This window comes from Nuphar pumila, chromosome 5 (genome assembly GCF_984573655.1).
Source record: "Nuphar pumila chromosome 5, dmNupPumi1.hap1.1, whole genome shotgun sequence".
In the NCBI taxonomy this organism is placed as follows: Eukaryota; Viridiplantae; Streptophyta; class Magnoliopsida; order Nymphaeales; family Nymphaeaceae; genus Nuphar; species Nuphar pumila.
Genome location: NC_143253.1, coordinates 7,333,271 through 7,352,721, shown reverse-complemented (window position 1 = coordinate 7,352,721; position 19,451 = coordinate 7,333,271). Strand labels below are relative to the sequence as shown.

Here is a 19,451-nt window from a genome sequence, read left to right as displayed (position 1 = left end):
CCCCCCCACACACACCGACGACGTAGATAAAAAAAGCAGATGAAGAAAGGGTTTAGAAGATTGATGAAATGAAGATTAAAAAGAGAAAGAAGAAGAAGAAATAAATCGAGAGAAGAAATCGGTCAAGATAAAAAAAAAAGAGAGAGAGAAGGGAAGATGGAGGCAAGGGAGGGGTTGTGTTTTTTCAAGAGGAGAAAGAATGCCTCTTTATGCTGGAATGCTACTATTTAATTAGCCCTAATTAGTTAAAACCTTATTTTTCATAAAAAGTCTTGATAATTTTTAAAACAGTTTTTTATGAAAATGTGTTTCAAAAGACTTCAAAACTAGCTAAATTGTAATTATTAATTTTACCCTAAACTAAACTAAGCTACCTCTAATAAAATCTAAAGCTAAAAACTAAAATTGCAGTGAAAGCTTTGAAAAAATATGATTTTCTTGATAAAATTCAATTCAATGCGGTTTCTCGAAACTAACGATAAAACTGGGTTTTTAATTTGATTTTTCACTGAATCATGCATAGATTAAGATGAATAAACATGTAAAATGTATGCATGATCACCAACCATGTTGTTGCATCTTAAAACAATGATGCCATTTACAGAAAATAGTCACCCAACAGTTTGGAAGGATATTTTGGAATTGAACTTCCCCTTTGTTGCACATAACCCGTGAAGCACAGATATCAGTAGAAATAGTATATCTCAATACACTGATATCTTTTGTTCATACATGTATATACTTGGGGAACCAAGCTCCTTTGGGGCTCTTCTAGATTTACAAGCATAGACAACATATACAACGCATTTCTGGGATTAAAAACTCCTCTTTAGGAGCTTTACATCATAACTCTAAGCAAAATTCAGGCTTACTGGAAGTCTGTTCAACCATTGCATTGGCATCCGGCAAAACATTCAAAATAAGTGGGCCGAGGTGTTGAGGGGCAACCGAGTCACTGTACAAGTTCTTCTACAGCCAAGATTCTGAACTTTGGCGGAGAGTTAAGAGCAACATTATCGACTCGGTGCTCATAAATCTTACTATTCTTGTCAAGCTTATACTCAGAGGTTCCATCAAAGTGACCACGACTATCCCAAGGAACTCAAGGGACACCCTGTACATGTAGAGATTTTTTTTAAAGCTAGAAAAATGTCCTCAGATGAATGGTACCACCTATTCAAGTAAATGAGATCAATGATATCTGAACCACCCTTCAGTGAATCAAGCCGAAGCATGCACTTGCCATCCAATCATGGAATAATACAGGCCGTAGATGACAAGGAACTCCAGCGATAAATATTTTCATTGACGTACAATGCAAAGTAGAAGCCTAAATAAGGTTCTAATACCCTCTATTGGCCAAACGTCTTCACCAGCTAAGTTCTTTTATATGTGAACTAAAAGCATGAAGATTAATGCCAATATGAACTTCTTCCAGAGAAAAGAGATAGAGTGATAAAAACATGTAATCAATACAAGAAATAAATATAAAATAGGACTTCCAAACATCTATCTTTTCTGGAAAGCCTCGTGTTTTATTTTGAATAAGCTAGATGAGTCATGTTGTGTGCCACTTATGACTAAAGAATTAGTGTTGGTGAATCCTGTAAAACAAACAGTGACAGGAAGTGCACCTGAATTCGCCATAGTGCGTGTAGGAAATTTAGCGTTCTTCTCAATCGATCGACACCCACAATGAGCTCAGGCCTTATGTCGACGGTGAGCAGGATCCTGTTCTGCTATATCCGAATGCGGAACTGAATTTGGCAAGGTAAATGCTATGAGTCTCTCATCATCCTTGTAGCCCCTAACCCCTTATGTAATGGGAGATTAGGCAGTTACGTGAATGTGGTTATTCCACATTCACGTAACTCCCACCCACTATCCCCATTACGTGGCCACTAACGTGACCCACTAATGTGTGTCAAACCGGGTCACACTGTGGGTTAGACCCATAACTCATAATGTGCAAGATTCTCCCACTTGACCCATTGACACCAAAAGTGTACTAAATCGAGGTGTATACCATTATCTCGATTTAATTCTTTATGTGGGTTCACATGCCACCCTTTATCACAAGGATGAATCGTATGAGTCATGGATATGAACACCCCTTTATGAAATGTCATATTTCCATGTACTACACTACAATTCACCTTCAGTGCTTAGGCATGTAAAAATTATCTTTATGAATAGGTTGGTCTCTCACCTATTCTATTGGTCCTTTAATATTGTTATTCTGCTATTCTCTCTAACCTATATGAGAGATTCTTTATGCAAAATCAACAATAATACAAAACCTTAGAAAATCAAAACATAAAAACAAATGTGATCACATAATGTATTGTCATACATCAGAAGGAATAAAAAAGACCTATCCCCTTTACATGTTGGGAATACAATCCCGGTGCTAGCCCTTTAGTAAGGGGATCCGCAGTCATTTCCTTCATCCCAATTGTATCAATACATACCAGATGATTCTCAGTCATTTCTTTAACAACAAAATGTTTTAACTCCATGTGTCGACACGATGTTGAGCTCTTATTGTTATTTGAAAAGGACACAGCTGCTTCATTGTCACAAAAGATATTTAGTGGTCTCTCAATAGAGTCCACTATACCAAGACCCATAATGAAGTTTCTTATCCAAATGGCCTGTGACAAAGTCTCGTATAGAGCAATAAATTCTTCCTACATGTTATGAGCAGCAGTGGTAGACTGCTTTTCACTTCTCCATGAGACAGCACCACCCGCTAGAAGGAAAATGTATCCAGTAGTGGATTTTCTATTGTCAATACACCCTCCTAAGTTCGCATCAGAGTATTCAACGACCTCTAGATGGTCAACTTTCCTATAGATCAACATATAGTCTTTCGTTCCTTGTAAATAGCGCATGACCTTCTTCGCTGCCTTGCAGTGTGCAATGCCTGGATTTGACTGATATCTACCAAGCATTCCCACAACAAATGCTATATCAGGTTGAGTGCAGGTTTGCGCGTACTATAAAGTCCCAACTGTCGAAGCATATGAGACAACATTCATCTGAGCTTTCGCAATATCATCCTGAGGACAGTCCTTTAAGCTCAATTTATCCCCTTTCACTATAGGTGCCGAACAAGGAGAACAATTCTCCATCCCATATCTTTTAAGAACCTTAAGGATATAAGATTTCTGAGATAGACCAAGGACACCCTTAGTTCTGTTACGACGGATCTCAATTCCAAGGACATAAGTGGCCTCACCCATGTCTTTCATATCGAAATGAGAGGAAAGAAAATCTTTTGTTTCATGTAAAAGACTCAAATCATTAGTTGCAAGAAGAATATCGTCAACATATAAAACTAAAATTATGAACTTACTCCCACTAGTCTTAATGTAAATACACTAATCAACAATATTTTCAGTGAATCAAAAGTTCATAATTACCTGATTGAACTTCTTATACCACTGGCGAAAGGCATGTTTAAGTCCATAAATTGACTTATTCAATTTACAAACTAAGTTATTCAAGTCATCTATACTGAAACCAGGAGGTTGTTGCATGTATACCTCCTCATCTAGATCCTTATTCAAGAAGGCAGTTTTCATATCCATCTGATGCAGCTCTAAATCAAAATGGGCTACGAGGGCCATGATTATCCTCAATGATTTCTTAGTTGAGACAGGAGAAAAAGTCTCATTATAATCAATGCCCTCTATCTGTGTGAAACCTTTTGCAACAAGACTAGCCTTGTACATCTCCACATGACCTTTAGAGTCTGTTTTGGTTTTATAAACTCATTTACAACTAACAGGTCTAACTCCATCAGGTCGAGGTACAAGATCTCACACTTGGTTCTTTGGCATAGAGTCAAGCTCTTCTTTCATGACATTAATCCAATGTGTTGATCTTTCACTTTCAATGGCTTCTGCAAATGTGAAGGGATCTTCATCAATGTCTATGAAATCATTTGACTCTTGTAAATACATCACATAGTCCGGATGGATAGCAGATTTCCTAATTCTGGTGGACCTCCATACAGGTGCTATAGGTGGTTTAAAATGAGCCTCTGTATCATGTTGTTGTATATCCTCATCAACAACTGGATCTATTTGGGATCGATGTTCATTGACTGGACTTTCTCTTATATTACTCGAAGAAACAATGATAGAGAAAATCAAGTCTTTATCCTTAGCAGATGATAAACCTGAATCCTATATTTCCTCAAAATCAATATTTTGAGATGCATCTATTCCAACAGAACCGTTTTCAAGAAATCTTGTTTTATCTGTTTCCACTATCTATGGTGTATGAGATGGACAATAAAACTTAAAGCCTTTCGATCTTTCTGGATAACCAATGAAGAAACCACTAGTTGTCCTAGGATCAAAAGCTTTTATATGTGGGTTATACAATTTAGCTTCTGTTGGACATCCTCATATGTGCATATATGATAAAGAAGGTTTTTTACCTATCCATAACTCATAAGGAGTCTTTTGAACAGCCTTCGTAAGAACCTTATTCAGAATATGCACTGCAGTCCTAAGAACTTCACCCCACAAGGTCAAAGAGAGGTTTGAGTGATTCAACATCGCTCGAACCATTTCTTTAAGCGTACGGTTTCTCCTTTCAGCTACACTATTCTGGTAAGCACTACCAGGCATGGTATACTGAGGTACAATGCCTTCCTCTTTTAGAAACCGCACTAATGGACCTTTCTTTTGTCCCATCTCAGTGAAATGACCATAATATTCGCCACCTCTATCAGACCTGACAACCTTAATAACTTCACCGATTTGTTTTTCTACTTCTTTCTTGAAGTCCTTAAAAACCTAAAAGACCTCTGATTTTTCAGATAATAAGTAGAGATACATATACCGTGAGTAATCGTCTATAAGGGTGACAAAATATTTTTCACCTGTATAACACGGTGAAAAAGGGCCGCAGACATCCGTATGCACTATTTCTAACTTTTTATTGTTGCGTTTGGCATCTTTCTTATATGTGTTAGACTGCTTAACCTTTATACAGTAAACACATGACTCTATATTCGTAAAATCAAGGGATTCAAGGATTCCCTCTTTCACGAGTCTTTGGACTCTTTCTTTCGAGATGTGTCATAACCTCTGATGCCAAAACAAATAGGATTGATTATCCTTTAGGCCACGTTTATTGCCAATCATTGTGTTCTCAATGGAGTGAGATTCCCGAATTTGGAATTTGGTTCTTAATCGATACAAACCATCACACATATATGCAGAACCTATATTCATTGAATTTTTCATAATAATAAGTTCAGATTTTTCAAATTTAAATACAAAGTCAAACTTATCAAGTTTTGAAATTAAAATTAGGTTCCGACTATAAGATGAAACATAAAAAGTATTGACCAAATCCAATATAAATCCCAACTCCAACACAATTCTGCAGGTCCTAACACTCTTGACATGCGAACGCATCTTATTTCCTGAGAAGATGCTTCTTTCATACTCTATTGGTTCCTTTTTGTTCAAAAATGCCTGTAAAGAGTTGGCAATGTGCACCGTGGCACCAGAATCAATCCACTAACTATGCAATGGAACATGAATTAGATTGCACTCATGAGAAATGAATGACCTATTACCTTTATTTTCGTGCCACTTCTTGTACTTCAAACAGTCCACCTTCTTATGCCCCTTCTTTTTGCAGAAGAAACACTTTATAGAAGGGCCTCCTAACTGGGATTTAGCTTTCGCCTGAGAGTTTGAATTCTCCCCAGTGGCTCTCTTCTGATTCTTTCTTTTGAATGAGCTTTTCTTTGGCCTCGACCTCTATTTATCTTTATGAGAGACCATATGTGCACTTGGCACCCTCTCACCCTTCAATCTCTCATCTTCCTCAATACACTTTGCCAATAGGTCATTAAAAGAATAGTCATCATTATGTGTGTTGTAGGAGATTTTAAAGGGTCCATACTCAGTAGGTAATGATGTTAAGATCAGATGGACTAAGAAGGAGTCAAAGATGGTGAACTTCATGTCATTCAGTTGAGTCACAATATTTCTCATTTCCAAAATATGTTGTCTGGTGTGACTGTCACCAACATATTTCATAGACACTAATTTGGATATGAGCGTACTGGCCCTTGCCTTATTAGAAGTGACGAACTGAGCCTCAATGACTCCCAAAAATTCCTTAATAGTCCTACAATGAGGAATGACGCCTCGAATATTCTTAGTCATTCGAGATTGCAAAAGCAACAAGCTAAGTCTGTTCGAGTGCTCCCACTTCTCAGAGGCAGCCTTCTGATCGGCTGTACTCTGCTCTGTAAGAGCGGGAGGTACGTCAATTCTAAGGGTCAGATCTAAATCCATATAGCCCAAAGTGAATAACATGATTTCTTTCCAATCAAAAAAAATTGATTCGTCTAAAATGAGAATATTACTAGAACTGTCGATAAAGAAGGAACCTGATAAAACAAGGAACGAAAACATAAAGACATTACTATTATTGCTCAGACGATACTCGTGTTGAAAAGGTAAAAGTGAGACCCTTTATTTTCACATTTTCTGATACAAGCATAGTTGAGTCATTATCGTTCCACTTTGGTGAAAACGATAATACTCATAGTTGCTTCGTCTCTTCAATTCTCAAAGAATTGACTTCAGTTGGTGAAACTAGCAGATCATGTAACCAGAGGTCATTCGGCACTGTACCTTTGGGTACGAACATGCTTCATGGGCTGAAATACACATCTACTATCACACCCTGTGTAAATTTGGAACTCAACGACCTACCTTTAGGTAGAATCGATGTTTCATAAATTTACACACAATCATAATTACGAATCTTAATACGGTCCAAAGAATCATTAATTAACATGACTCAGATCACTTTGGTGATTACAAGAATCGGTCAATCAAGATCTTTCACCGAAAAAACTATTCGTATTATGGAGCACGCCCATGCACACATTTTAATGCATGTATATTCATGACATAATATAAGTTCATACTTCAACAAATGTGCATAAATTAATTGTCATGAATTTAGTTACAATTCATGCTTAAAATCATCATGCACAACTTAACCAACGCAAAATACATGAATTAACATGCATAAGTCATGCATTATTCAAAATAAATACTTTATAAAGCATGAAAAATAACAAAAACATGCTTATATGGGTAAAACCCAAGGTCCTTAAGTAAGAACCAGTCTAAAAACACTCTGAACCGGTCTAAAACTGCCCCAAACCGGTCATCTAAGGGTCTAAACTGGTTCTAAACCTTATAAATTGATACTTAATATGAACAAAAGTTCATAAAACCCTATAACTGCATGCCAAAATCCCTGTATCTCTTTATATTTATGAAAACAGGGTTTCAGCATCTCAGAACCGGTGAAAAACTAGAAAGAAGCGGTTAAAAAACGACTCAGAACCGGTTCCCGAAGGGGTCGGATCAGGTTCCTGATCCGATTCAGTCTTAATAGTGTTTGGATCCTGCTTTCATGGATCCGACCCAGTTCAAATGGGATCCGGGTCTGACCCGACCCATACTTGATACGGGTCAGACCCGGCTCGAACAGAACCCGGGTTAGACCCAGTCTGAAACGGACTCGGGTTAGACCCCGTCCCAAACAGACTCGGTCCCAAACAGACCCGGTCCAAAACGGACCCGGGTTAGACCCGATCCAAAACGGACCCCGGGTTAGACCCGGTCTGAAGCAGAACCAGGTTAGACCCGATCCGAAACAGAACCAGGTTAGACCCGATCCGAAACAGAACCAGGTTAGATCCAAACCAAAATGGACCCGTGTCAGACCCAACTCTTAATGGATCTGGATCAGACCCGGTCCTAAATGGACCCAGGTCAAACCCGATCCGAGAGAGACTTGGTTCTTTCCAGATCAGACCCAGACCCGGTACCATTATGGGTCTGGGTCAGATCCAAAAATAAATAGCAGACCTGATCCACCCAAAATGGGTTTGGATCGGGTCTGTCATCGAGTCTTCTCGCCGAACCCGATCCGGTCCCCTGATAAAATGAAACAGAAACCCGATCATGGGTTTCTGTTTGCATTTTCAGGGAAACCGAAAAGGGTTTCTGCCCTTTTCGGTTCCACGGTGACCCACGTCGCCAAACAGCGACCGACGCTGGTTGCCAGCTTCTGATGCTGCCTGCCGGCGTCCGACGTCAACCTTCCGACGAAAAACATCGCCCCACGGCGATATTGCGAGATTTATCGTCTGATGGCTGAAGAGACAGAGGAAAAAAAGGCACAGCTGGTGCAGCAGCGCCGACAAGATTGCCGACGACCGACGGAAGATCCAGCCGGCATATTGCCCCACGGTGATCGTTAGATCCGGTGACAGCCCCGACGCCACTGATTTTGCTGCTGTTAAAGGATGCCAAAAAAAAAAACCTTCGACGACCCACATCGCCCTCCCATCGGCGAACGACGTCGCCCCACGGCGGCGTGCTTTTGCCAACACCGGCTGATTTGATGGACACCGGACATAGATAAAAGGGGGTTTTTAAACCCCAGACGCCGGTCATCCGGCATTCTCAACCCCGGCAACTCCTCCGGCATAAGCCGACCACCCTGCAAGCTGACAGTGCAGGGGAACTCAGGCGACGACTCCAGCGGCGATCCCGCCGACAGCAGATCCTCCTTGCAGCCTGACGACCACAGGTATACTACGATCTATTTTTTTTAATGAGGTTCGCCTGAGCTTGGAAATAGATGTCGCCCTTTTCGGTGACAGTTGTCGATGAAGACTGTCGCCCCACAGCGACAATCTGCCGGAAATAAAATTTCCATCATATGTCGCAAACAGTGATGTTTGCATATGCCAGGATGTCACCCCACGGTGACATGCTGTCGCAGAATTCAGACAACGGGGTGAAACGCCAAAAGGGCCTACACGAGCATGCACAGCGAAAATGCGTGGTAGAGTGGGCACATAACCCAATGTTGGTGAATCCTGTAAAACAAACAGTGACAGGAAGCGTACCTGAATTCGCCATAGTGCGTGTAGGAAATTCGACGTTCTCCTCAGTCGGTCGACGCCCACAATGAGCTCAGGCCTTATGTCGACGGTGAGTAGGACCCTGATCCGCTATATCCGAATGCGAAACTGAATTTGGCAGGGTAAATGCTATGAGTCTCTCATCATCCTCGTAGCCCCTAACCTCTTATGTAATGGGAGATTAGGCAGTTACGTGATAACTCTCACCCACTATCCCTATTACGTGGCCACTAACGTGACCAATTAATGGGTGTCAAACCGAGTCACACCGTGAGTTGGACCCATAACCCATAATGTCCAACATCTAGTGCCCGGTCAAATTGAGGAAGATGGAGTCGGCAGTGCATGCTTAGCATGCAGCTCCACTACTGCTGATCATCCATCTCAACATTTCTCGAGATGGACAACACACCCATCTCCAGAAACACCAAGATGGATGGTTGTCAGGCAGGTCGCTGCATGCCCACCATGCAGCATCCAATTTGATGTCATATATCATCAATCAGAATGCTTTTGTCGCAATGATGCTAATGGCTTTCACATTTCTCTAACAAAGTTCTACTATCCAGCAAATCTAAGAAAATTGTTGGCAACAGTTAACCCCAAATAGAAATACAAGAAGCTAAAAACTGTCTGCCAAGTCTCCTAAACAAGTAGCTGGAGTGCATTTTAGGCCTTTAGCATGTTAGCATGCTTGTAGTACTCTTTTTTTTTTGTTCATAATCGGACTACCCATTTTTTCCCGTGACTAGCAAACTGCTCTCATAGAAAGACTAACGACATGCTGTGCCCAAAAACTATAATCTTTTACATCATCATTATCAAGAAGTCTTTCCCAACTAGATGGCGTCCGCAAAACATATTTTATGCACCCCTGAAAGGCATATGTTCAACTTTTCTAATTCAAACAACAAATATGGCAGTCAGTGACTATGCAATCAATCAATAATTTTTTGGCAAAATTCTAATTCTAAAGCGCCAGTTCCTCGGAACAAGAACTACATAAACCGGGACTACTCTGAACCTCAATCACATATTCCACGCACAAAAATTTACGGACACCACCTTCCTAGCTTAATTATGAGCTACATATTGTTAGGTGTAAGAAAGAATGGAGAGAAATTCAAAGAAGGAATGAGGTGTTTAAGATAGAGGTCTTGATGAGGTGGAATAGTCCCATATTGCTTTTGCATGAGTTTTCTGAGAGCTTTATAAGCAATTAGTGAACTCATACACTTGTTCCTGAGAACAAGGGAGTGGGATGACCACCACACACACGCGCGCGCGCCCGCCCGCCGTACCGTGCCGTGCCGAGCCGGGCCGGGTCGGTTCGGGTCGGGTTCGGGTAATTGGCCCTTTAGGGCCATATCCAATCAAGACAAGTATCTTTTTACCCAAAGTTTCTTTGGATTCGGTAACGGGTAATGAGAATGGATAACGGGTCACGACTCCTCGGATTCCGTGCCCGTTATGGAACTTCGGATTCCGTAACGGATCTCGATCTTTCGAAGTCCGTTAACGGATCACGTCCCCTCGGATTCCGTAACGGGCTCCTTCCACGTTTCATAACCGTTCGTGGGTTATAAAAGCGTGGTCAGGGGTGGGGTTACGGGGAGACTGAGACAGACGATTTCTGAAGAAGCATTCTGCGATTTCCCTTCTCTCTCTCTTTTTCCTGTGAGTTATCCCGAAAGGGGTTGTTCTGCAACTGTGGTTCGAAGAGGCTGTTTTCGAAGGACGATCCGCCGGAGTGCACCGTTCGGTTCGTCGTGGCTATTGTATCCTGGGGGAAGGACGCCGGACCCTGATCTGCACAGTATGTGGGGGCGAATCTTCTCTAAGGGGAGTACTTTCGTACGCCTTAGCCTGATACATAAACTAAACATGTTCCTGTTGTTTGCTTTATGTTCTGTGCATATGTTTGTTATGCTACCGTCTGGATTTTGGTCTGATGCGGTAAATGCCATGCTTGCTCCCTGTTACTGTTTCGGTCGTCTGTTAATCATGTTATTTACACTGTTGTATTTCTTGTTTTATTTCGTGTTTTATATCATGATGACGATTGTGAAACTGTGTGATCTGAAATATGATCCAACAGTCTTAGAGAAGATTCTAAGCATGTCGACTTCTTCTGCGTTTGTACCAAAAGTGGACATGTCCGGTATGCCGGAAAAGTTTGTCGGGCAGAACTTCAAGCGTTGGCAGCAACGCATGAAGATCTGGTTCACTACGATAGGGCTGTTGAATGTTCTGGAAGTCGACTGCCCTTCGGTGTCTGATACGAACCCTGACCCTGCTGCAGTAACTGCGGCTGTAGAGTGGAAAGAAAAGGACAGTATATGCCGTGGTTGCATATTGTTGGCTCTGTCCAACACATTGTTCGATGTGTACTGTTCTTCGTCTACCACTGCTAAGGGTTTGTGGGATCAACTTGACAAGAAGTACAATACTGAAGACCAAGGTCTTGAAAAGTACTCTGTTGCCAAGTTTCTGAAATATCAGATGGTAGAAGGCAAGTCGGTCACTGAGCAGGCACACGAGTTTCTGCTACTACTCCATAGTTTGGCTGAGGCTGAAATGAAACTTCCAGAGAAGTTTCAGGTTATGACCATCGTAGAGAAATTTCCTAAGTCTTGGGTAGACTTCGGTATGTCTCTCAAGCACCGTAGAGGAAAAATTTCTCTAGATGATCTTATGGTAGCCATTGCCATTGAAGAGGAACATAGGAGCCAGAAACAGATCGTAATGCCAACTGAACTGCCTAAGGTGAACATAATGACCGGAGCTTTTAAGGGCAAAGGACAAAAATCGAAATCTGCAATGAAAAACCAGTTTAAACCTAAGGCCAAAATCCAGAAAAAGGCAAAGAACAAACCTTGCTGGAACTGTGGGCAGGTTGGGCACTGGGCTAAGGAATGTCCTTCCAAGAAAGCCAAAGCTCATGGGACCACAGAAGGAACGCCTCAAGTCAACATGGTGACTGAGGTCGTTGGGACCAGTACTGGGTATGTTTCTATTAACCCACAAATCTATCACGTTTATGAGCCAACTGAGTGGCTGGTTGACACTGGGGCTAATGTGCACGTCTGTGCTGATAAGTCTGTCTTTGTCTCATACCAGGCTGCTGCAGGCAGATCCGTGACTATGGGCAATTCAACGGCTGCAAAGGTGTTAGGGATTGGACGCGTGGATCTGAAGTTTCCTTCAGGACGAGTTCTATCTTTACACAGAGTGCATCATGTGCCTGTAGTTAGAAGGAACATTCTAAGTGGTTCATGTCTTGTTAGAGAGGGTTATGAATTTAACTTTAAATGTAATAAAGTTGTTATTTTACATTCTGGAACTTTTATTGGCAAGGGGTATTTAGATGATGGTTTATTTAAACTTCGTGTTGAACATGTTTGCAGTGATAAATTAGAAAATGATGTTTCTTTTGACTCATTGTCTAATGTTGCTTATAACATAGAATCATCTGACTTATGGCATAATAGATTAGGTCATGTGAATTTCAACTCTGTGAAACGCATGATGAACTTGAAAATGATTCCTGAGCATTCCATTGATAAAACTAAAAAATGTGAAATTTGTGTGCAAGCAAAACAATGTAGGAAACCATTCCATATGATTGTTAGAGATTCTGAAATATTGGATCTGGTGCATACAGATATCTGTGAGTTTAATGGAGTGTTAACTAGAAATCATAAAAAGTATTTTATCACTTTTATAGATGATTGCACTAAATACTGTTACGTGTATCTGCTAAAATCAAAAGATGAAGCTTTTGATAAGTTTCTTAACTTTAAGAATGAAGCAGAAACACAAACTGGTAGAAAACTTAAAAGATTGAGGTCTGATAGAGGAGGAGAATATACCTCTAATAAACTCTATGAATATTGCAAATCTGTTGGAATAGTTCATGAGTTTACTGCTCCATATTCTCCTCAATCCAATGGGATTGCAGAAAGAAAGAATAGAACCCTAACTGACATGATAAATACTCTACTTGGGAGTTCTGGATTACCTACCTATATGTGGGGGGATGCTCTGAATACGGCTTGCCATATTCTGAATAGAGTACCTCAGAAGCATAAGGATAGTAGCCCTTTCGAACTCTGGAGAAATAGGAAAACTAGCTTAAAATACCTTAAAGTGTGGGGGTGTCTTGCTAAGGTACTTGTCCCAGAGCACAATAGGAAGAAGCTGGGTCCTAAAACAGTAGATGCTGTCTTTTTGGGTTATGTAGAGAACAGCTATGCCTACAAGTTCTTAGTAATTAAGTCTAAGATATCTGGCATAGATGTTAACTCTATTGTAGAGCTTCGAGAAGCTACATTCTTTGAGAATGTATTTCCCATGAAAGTTGGTGTACCTCAGAATCTGTCTTCTGTAGATACACCTTCAACTTCTGGTTCCATTCCCGAACATGTGGAAAGGATGACAGATGTGGGGGTAGAACCATCTTGTTCCCATCGTAGACCCGATGAGTCTGAGGAAGTGGTTGAACCTAGAAGGAGCAAGAGACCAAGGATTACCAAGGATTTGGGAAGTGACTTTATCACTTACCTTATCGAAGATGATCCTCCCACTTTCCGAGATGCAATGGCTTCACCTGAAGCAAAGCATTGGAAAGATGCCATCAAGAGTGAAATGGATTCCATTATCTCTAATGGTACTTGGGAACTGGTTGACCTCCCTCGTGGTAGTTCCACAATTGGGTGCAAATGGATCTTTAAGAAGAAGTTGAAACCAGATGGATCCATTGACAAGTACAAGGCGAGACTGGTTGCCAAGGGGTTCAAACAAAAGGAGGGAATAGACTATTTCGATACCTATTCTCCGGTTACCCGGATGACCACTATTAGAGTGCTTATAGCACTGGCTTCCATTTATGATCTCTCGGTCCATCAAATGGACGTGAAGACCGCTTTCTTGCATGGCGATCTTGAAGAAGAGATCTATATGGATCAACCTGAGGGTTATGTGGCTCCTGGTAATGAAGATAAAGTTTGTAGACTTGTTAAGTCATTATATGGACTAAAACAAGCCCCTAAACAATGGCATAAGAAGTTTGATAATATTATATTATCATTTGGCTTTGTTGTCAATGAATCTGATAAGTGTGTTTATTGTAAAGTTAAAAGTGATGGTTGTATTATTTTATGCCTGTATGTAGATGATATTCTATTGTTTGGTTCCAATATGGGAATGGTTAATGAGACAAAGTCGTTTCTTAGTAGTAAGTTTGATATGAAGGATATGGGTGTTGCAAGCGTGATCTTAGGCTTAAAGCTGACTCGTTCAGCTGAAGGGTTAACCATTTCACAATCTCACTTTGTCGAGAAAGTACTTGTGAAATTTGGATATAACCAAGGGAGATCTGTAGCAACTCCATATGACCCTTCTATTCCTCTTCATAAGAATACGACTGGTGTTCCTGTGTCTCAATTGAGGTATTCTCAGATTATTGGAAGTTTGATGTATCTTGCAAATTGCACGAGACCGGATATTTCGTTCTCTGTGACAAAATTAAGTAGATACACAAGTTGTCCAAATCGCACTCATTGGAAGGCATTGGACAGGATACTTAGATACCTGAAAGGAACTATTTCCTTGAGTTTGCATTACAAGAGATTCCCTGCAGTTCTTGAGGGATATAGTGATGCAAGCTGGATAGCCATGAACTCTGGCAGTTATGGCGTGACTGAGTATGTATTTACTTTGGGTGGCGGCGCAGTCGCCTGGAGATCAGTAAAGCAGACCATCTTGTCTCGGTCTACTTTTGAGGCTGAACTCTGTGCTTTAGATGTCACTGGATTGGAAGCTGAATGGTTAAAGGGACTTCTTGAAGAACTTCCTTTAATGTGCAAGCCAATTCCTGCGATATTTGTGCATTGTGACAATATGGCCACAATTGCAAAGATTAAAAGCACAAAATATAACCAAAAGCAGAGGAGACACATCCAAGTCAGAATAAAATCTGTAAGGGAACTGGTGTCTCAGTTAGTGGTTGCTGTGGACTATGTTGGATCCAAAGAGAACACAGCTGATCCATTAACGAAAGGACTAGATAAGTCTTTAGTCCTAAAATCCAGAGAGGGGATGGGACTGAAACCCATCAGTAGTTCATCTACAGTAGCAACCCAACCTATCTGAGTGGAGATCCCACAAAGTAGGTTCAATGTGGTATTAACAAGCTGTAGGGTGAACTGGATAGCACCTTATTAAATATGATACTTTGTATCTGTGTCTGTTCCCCTGTTTACTCTGGAAAGGTGTTGTAGCTGCAAGTTAAGGAAGAGTTAAAACTCTGAATGGGTTCAAAGCTTTCAAGGCGAGATGTTAGCAGTGCATCTTTGGAGAAGCCCACCTATGTGAGTGTGACTGTGTGGCCGCAGTTCAAGGAATTGGGTTATTCCTGAAGTCACTCATGAAACAGGATTCGGGCGCATGGCCATTAACGCGCCGCCCCTTAAGATTACAACCAGAACCTTTATCGTGTTGTTGCTAATGGACACTCCTACACCATAGGTTCAAGTTCAAGACTTCAGTTCACTTCGTTCCTGTGGGGGTAAAAGTTAATCAACTAAGGTAGTGGTTCAAACCGGAAGGTACCATTGCTGAAAGCATGATATGTCTTGTTGCAGAATGTCTCTTTTTGGCACTTTTGTTTCCTCCCGCTTCATTCTTTGAATTTGTGGGGGAATGTTAGGTGTAAGAAAGAATGGAGAGAAATTCAAAGAAGGAATGAGGTGTTTAAGATAGAGGTCTTGATGAGGTGGAATAGTCCCATATTGCTTTTGCATGAGTTTTCTGAGAGCTTTATAAGCAATTAGTGAACTCATACACTTGTTCCTGAGAACAAGGGAGTGGGATGACCACCACACACACGCGCGCGCGCGCGCGCGCCCGCCCGCCGTGCCGTGCCGTGCCGTGCCGTGCCGAGCCGAGCCGAGCCGAGCCGAGCCGGGTCGGTTCGGGTTCGGGTTCGGGTTCGGGTTCGGGTTCGGGTTCGGGTAATTGGCCCTTTAGGGCCATATCCAATCAAGACAAGTATCTTTTTACCCAAAGTTTCTTTGGATTCGGTAACGGGTAATGAGAATGGATAACGGGTCACGACTCCTCGGATTCCGTGCCCGTTATGGAACTTCGGATTCCGTAACGGATCTCGATCTTTCGAAGTCCGTTAACGGATCACGTCCCCTCGGATTCCGTAACGGGCTCCTTCCACGTTTCATAACCGTTCGTGGGTTATAAAAGCGTGGTCAGGGGTGAGGTTACGGGGAGACTGAGACAGACGATTTCTGAAGAAGCATTCTGCGATTTCCCTTCTCTCTCTCTTTTTCCTGTGAGTTATCCTGAAAGGGGTTGTTCTGCAACTGTGGTTCGAAGAGGCTGTTTTCGAAGGACGATCCGCCGGAGTGCACCGTTCGGTTCGTCGTGGCTATTGTATCCTGAGGGAAGGACGCCGGACCCTGATCTGCACAGTATGTGGGGGCGAATCTTCTCTAAGGGGAGTACTTTCGTACGCCTTAGCCTGATACATAAACTAAACATGTTCCTGTTGTTTGCTTTATGTTCTGTGCATATGTTTGTTATGCTACCGTCTGGATTTTGGTCTGATGCGGTAAATGTCATGCTTGCTCCCTGTTACTGTTTCGGTCGTCTGTTAATCATGTTATTTACACTGTTGTATTTCTTGTTTTATTTCGTGTTTTATATCATGATGACGATTGTGAAACTGTGTGATCTGAAATATGATCCAACACATATCCCATACACAAAATTCTACAGACACTGCCATCCCCGTTTCACGCGTCTCTTCCAATGTACGCAAAAGCAAATAGAAAGAAACCAACATAGCAAACGCCTCAAATGCTCCAAAATAATCTCAGAAACAGAGTAAAGATTTTCCACAGAAAAAAAAATATTGGGTTTCAATCATCTGAAGCTTCAAAACACAAAACAGCAACCATTGAAATCCAATTGGCAGAATGAATCCCTGAGCAGAAAACATATATACATATTTCCCATGAAAATTCCATATATCAAAAGCACACACAGCTCAAAAATGAAGAAGGAAGAACAAACATGCGATTGCGAATCAACAAAACCAGAATCAACAAAACCACCAAACTTCCGAAAAGGATAAAAAATCAAATAAGACTCGCACCTGTAGATATCGAAACTGGGCTCCTTGTAGAAAACGTCTCGAAGCTCCTCCCTCAGCGTCCGAATCGCGTAGCCCATGTTCACGTAGTAATCCCGCATATCGTCCTCCCCGTCCTTCGTCTTCGACGCCGCCGTGCCCGGTGGAACCGCGCCCGGAGAGAAATGGGCATAGATCGCCCCGCAAGACAAAATCTCCGCCCCCTTCCCCGCACCCCCCCCCTCTTTTCTCCGCGACGTGTTCCTCTCTGCGATCTCCGGCAGAGAAGAGATCAAATTCATCGATACCATAACTTTCCGGCGGAAAGACTCGAAATTTCTCACGATGGAGCGTAAATTCTTCAGGAAAAAAGAAATTTAAGAAAAAGAAAAAAGAAAATTGTTTCCAGTATTATGGATCGGACCCCAAGTATATCCAGATTTGAACTTGGGAGAAGAATGGTCTTGGATTAGGGTTGAAAATGGATTGGGTTTTGTCTGACCTGTGATTCCAATCCGACACATTATTCTTGAAAATAATAAATCTCAAATAGAACGCGTGTTTTCGGGTAGGATTTAAGCTTTATCTAATGGACTTTGGATTTAATCTAATGCAAGCTGCAAAAAAGATCATTCTTAAAACTCACAGCTTTGAAATCAAGCCACCACCTCAAACATAAAAATATTTAAAAATAACTAAACTAAAATTTATTATACAAAAAAATAAAAAATTAGCAATCAAGCCAAGATATATTAATAATCGATCACTCAAAACACCGATTCTTTTTTTCTTCCTCTTTTCTATAGAATGTACAAGCAATTAACAGTTTTAGTTTTCAATCTTACAAGTAATTTTTAATTAATATGAATCCACGTATAGGTTTGTTGTTGTTAGTTTGCTAATTTTTTTTTTTTGCTTTGGATCAAACTATTTCAACAAAAAAAAACTGATTTTTTTTATTGTAAGAATTGGATATGATATGAACAGTTGATTTTTAAATTGTTTTTACAAAATATGTATAAACATACAAATTATATAATTTAATACATGATCTTTTATTAAATAAGGTGTAGAAATCATATTTGTAGGGCGTGATTTTCCAAAAAAGAAAAGAAAAAGAAAACTGAACCGTTTATTCTTTATCCACACCCTAAGCTGTTAGGAAGGGCCAACTACTCATAGATTGATAAACTTCAATTTTGATATTTAGAATTTAATAATGTTATTGAATGTTAGAGCTAATATAGAACGTATGCATCTCATCAAAATGGATCTGAATCTTCATTACTCATATTGGATATCTAAACCAGGTTGTGTCTTGCTCTTCATGTGAATTTGGATAATCGGTTTTTGTTGAGCCTATGTTTGGAACAGGATCCCTTCTCTTTTTCCACCTAAAAAAGCACCAATTTTTTCATATTCAGATGCTAAGAACCAGATTAAAAAACATGCACTCTATAATTTTCCATCATAAAATTAGGGATGGCAGTGGACCGGGGTGGGGGCAGCAGACAAGGTCTTCACCCCGCTCCGTCTCAAAATCCTGCCCTCCATCCCTGCATCCATGCCCGTACGGGTTTTAATTTTAACCTCCATCCTCGGTTCAAACGGGGCGAGGCAGGGTGGGGTCTTGTTTTTCCTCGGTCCACTGCCATCCCTAAAGAAGAATCGGGATGGGGTGGGGTGGGGCAGGGCAAGGCGGGGATCGGGGCGGGGGAAAGCGTAAGTCCATCCATGCCACGATCTCCACACGGGTTTTGATTTTAACCTTCATCCCCACTTCCATCCCGGTTTCATGTCCTCCATCCCCGGTTCAAACGGGGCCAGTCCCCATTTTCCCCGTCATCCCTACATAAAATGTTGGATCCTAATATGACCTTGGGTAGGATTTTCAGTCTGGATTATAAACTTTTAAATCAAACTCAGGTCTATATATCTAAAATGAGTTGAACATAGGGATGTAGACGGTTCGGATTGAGATAGGATGTGGCCAATACCATATGCAACTAATCGGATGTTGGCTAAATGGATTCAGATTTGGATGGTAAAAGTTCATACAAGATCTACTTTTTTACATAGATTTAGATATCTGCCAAATTCAGATATTTATCCATTTCAGTCACAAAAAATAAAAAACGTATCCGTATCCGATTATAATCTGATATGGTTATGGCTTACCAAAATGCAAGTAAATGGAATCAAATTCGGCTGAATATCAGATAAAATCCGATTCATTGGCATCTCTAGTTGGACATGGATCATGTCATGCTCGGCCCTGACAATACTAGACACGTATCAGCTCATCCCCGAACT

General features: G+C 41.0%; 1 long non-coding RNA gene and 1 pseudogene across 1 annotated transcript; one reads left to right on the top strand and one right to left on the bottom strand.

The window, feature by feature from the left end:
* Positions 1-883: 883 nt before the first annotated feature.
* Positions 884-17,440, bottom strand: LOC149836642 (uncharacterized; annotated as a pseudogene).
* On the top strand, positions 11,830-12,330 carry LOC149836643 (uncharacterized). The gene is made up of 2 exons (XR_016432038.1): positions 11,830-11,997; positions 12,113-12,330. It is a non-coding gene; the product is annotated as an uncharacterized LOC149836643 (long non-coding RNA).
* Positions 17,441-19,451: the final 2,011 nt, after the last annotated feature.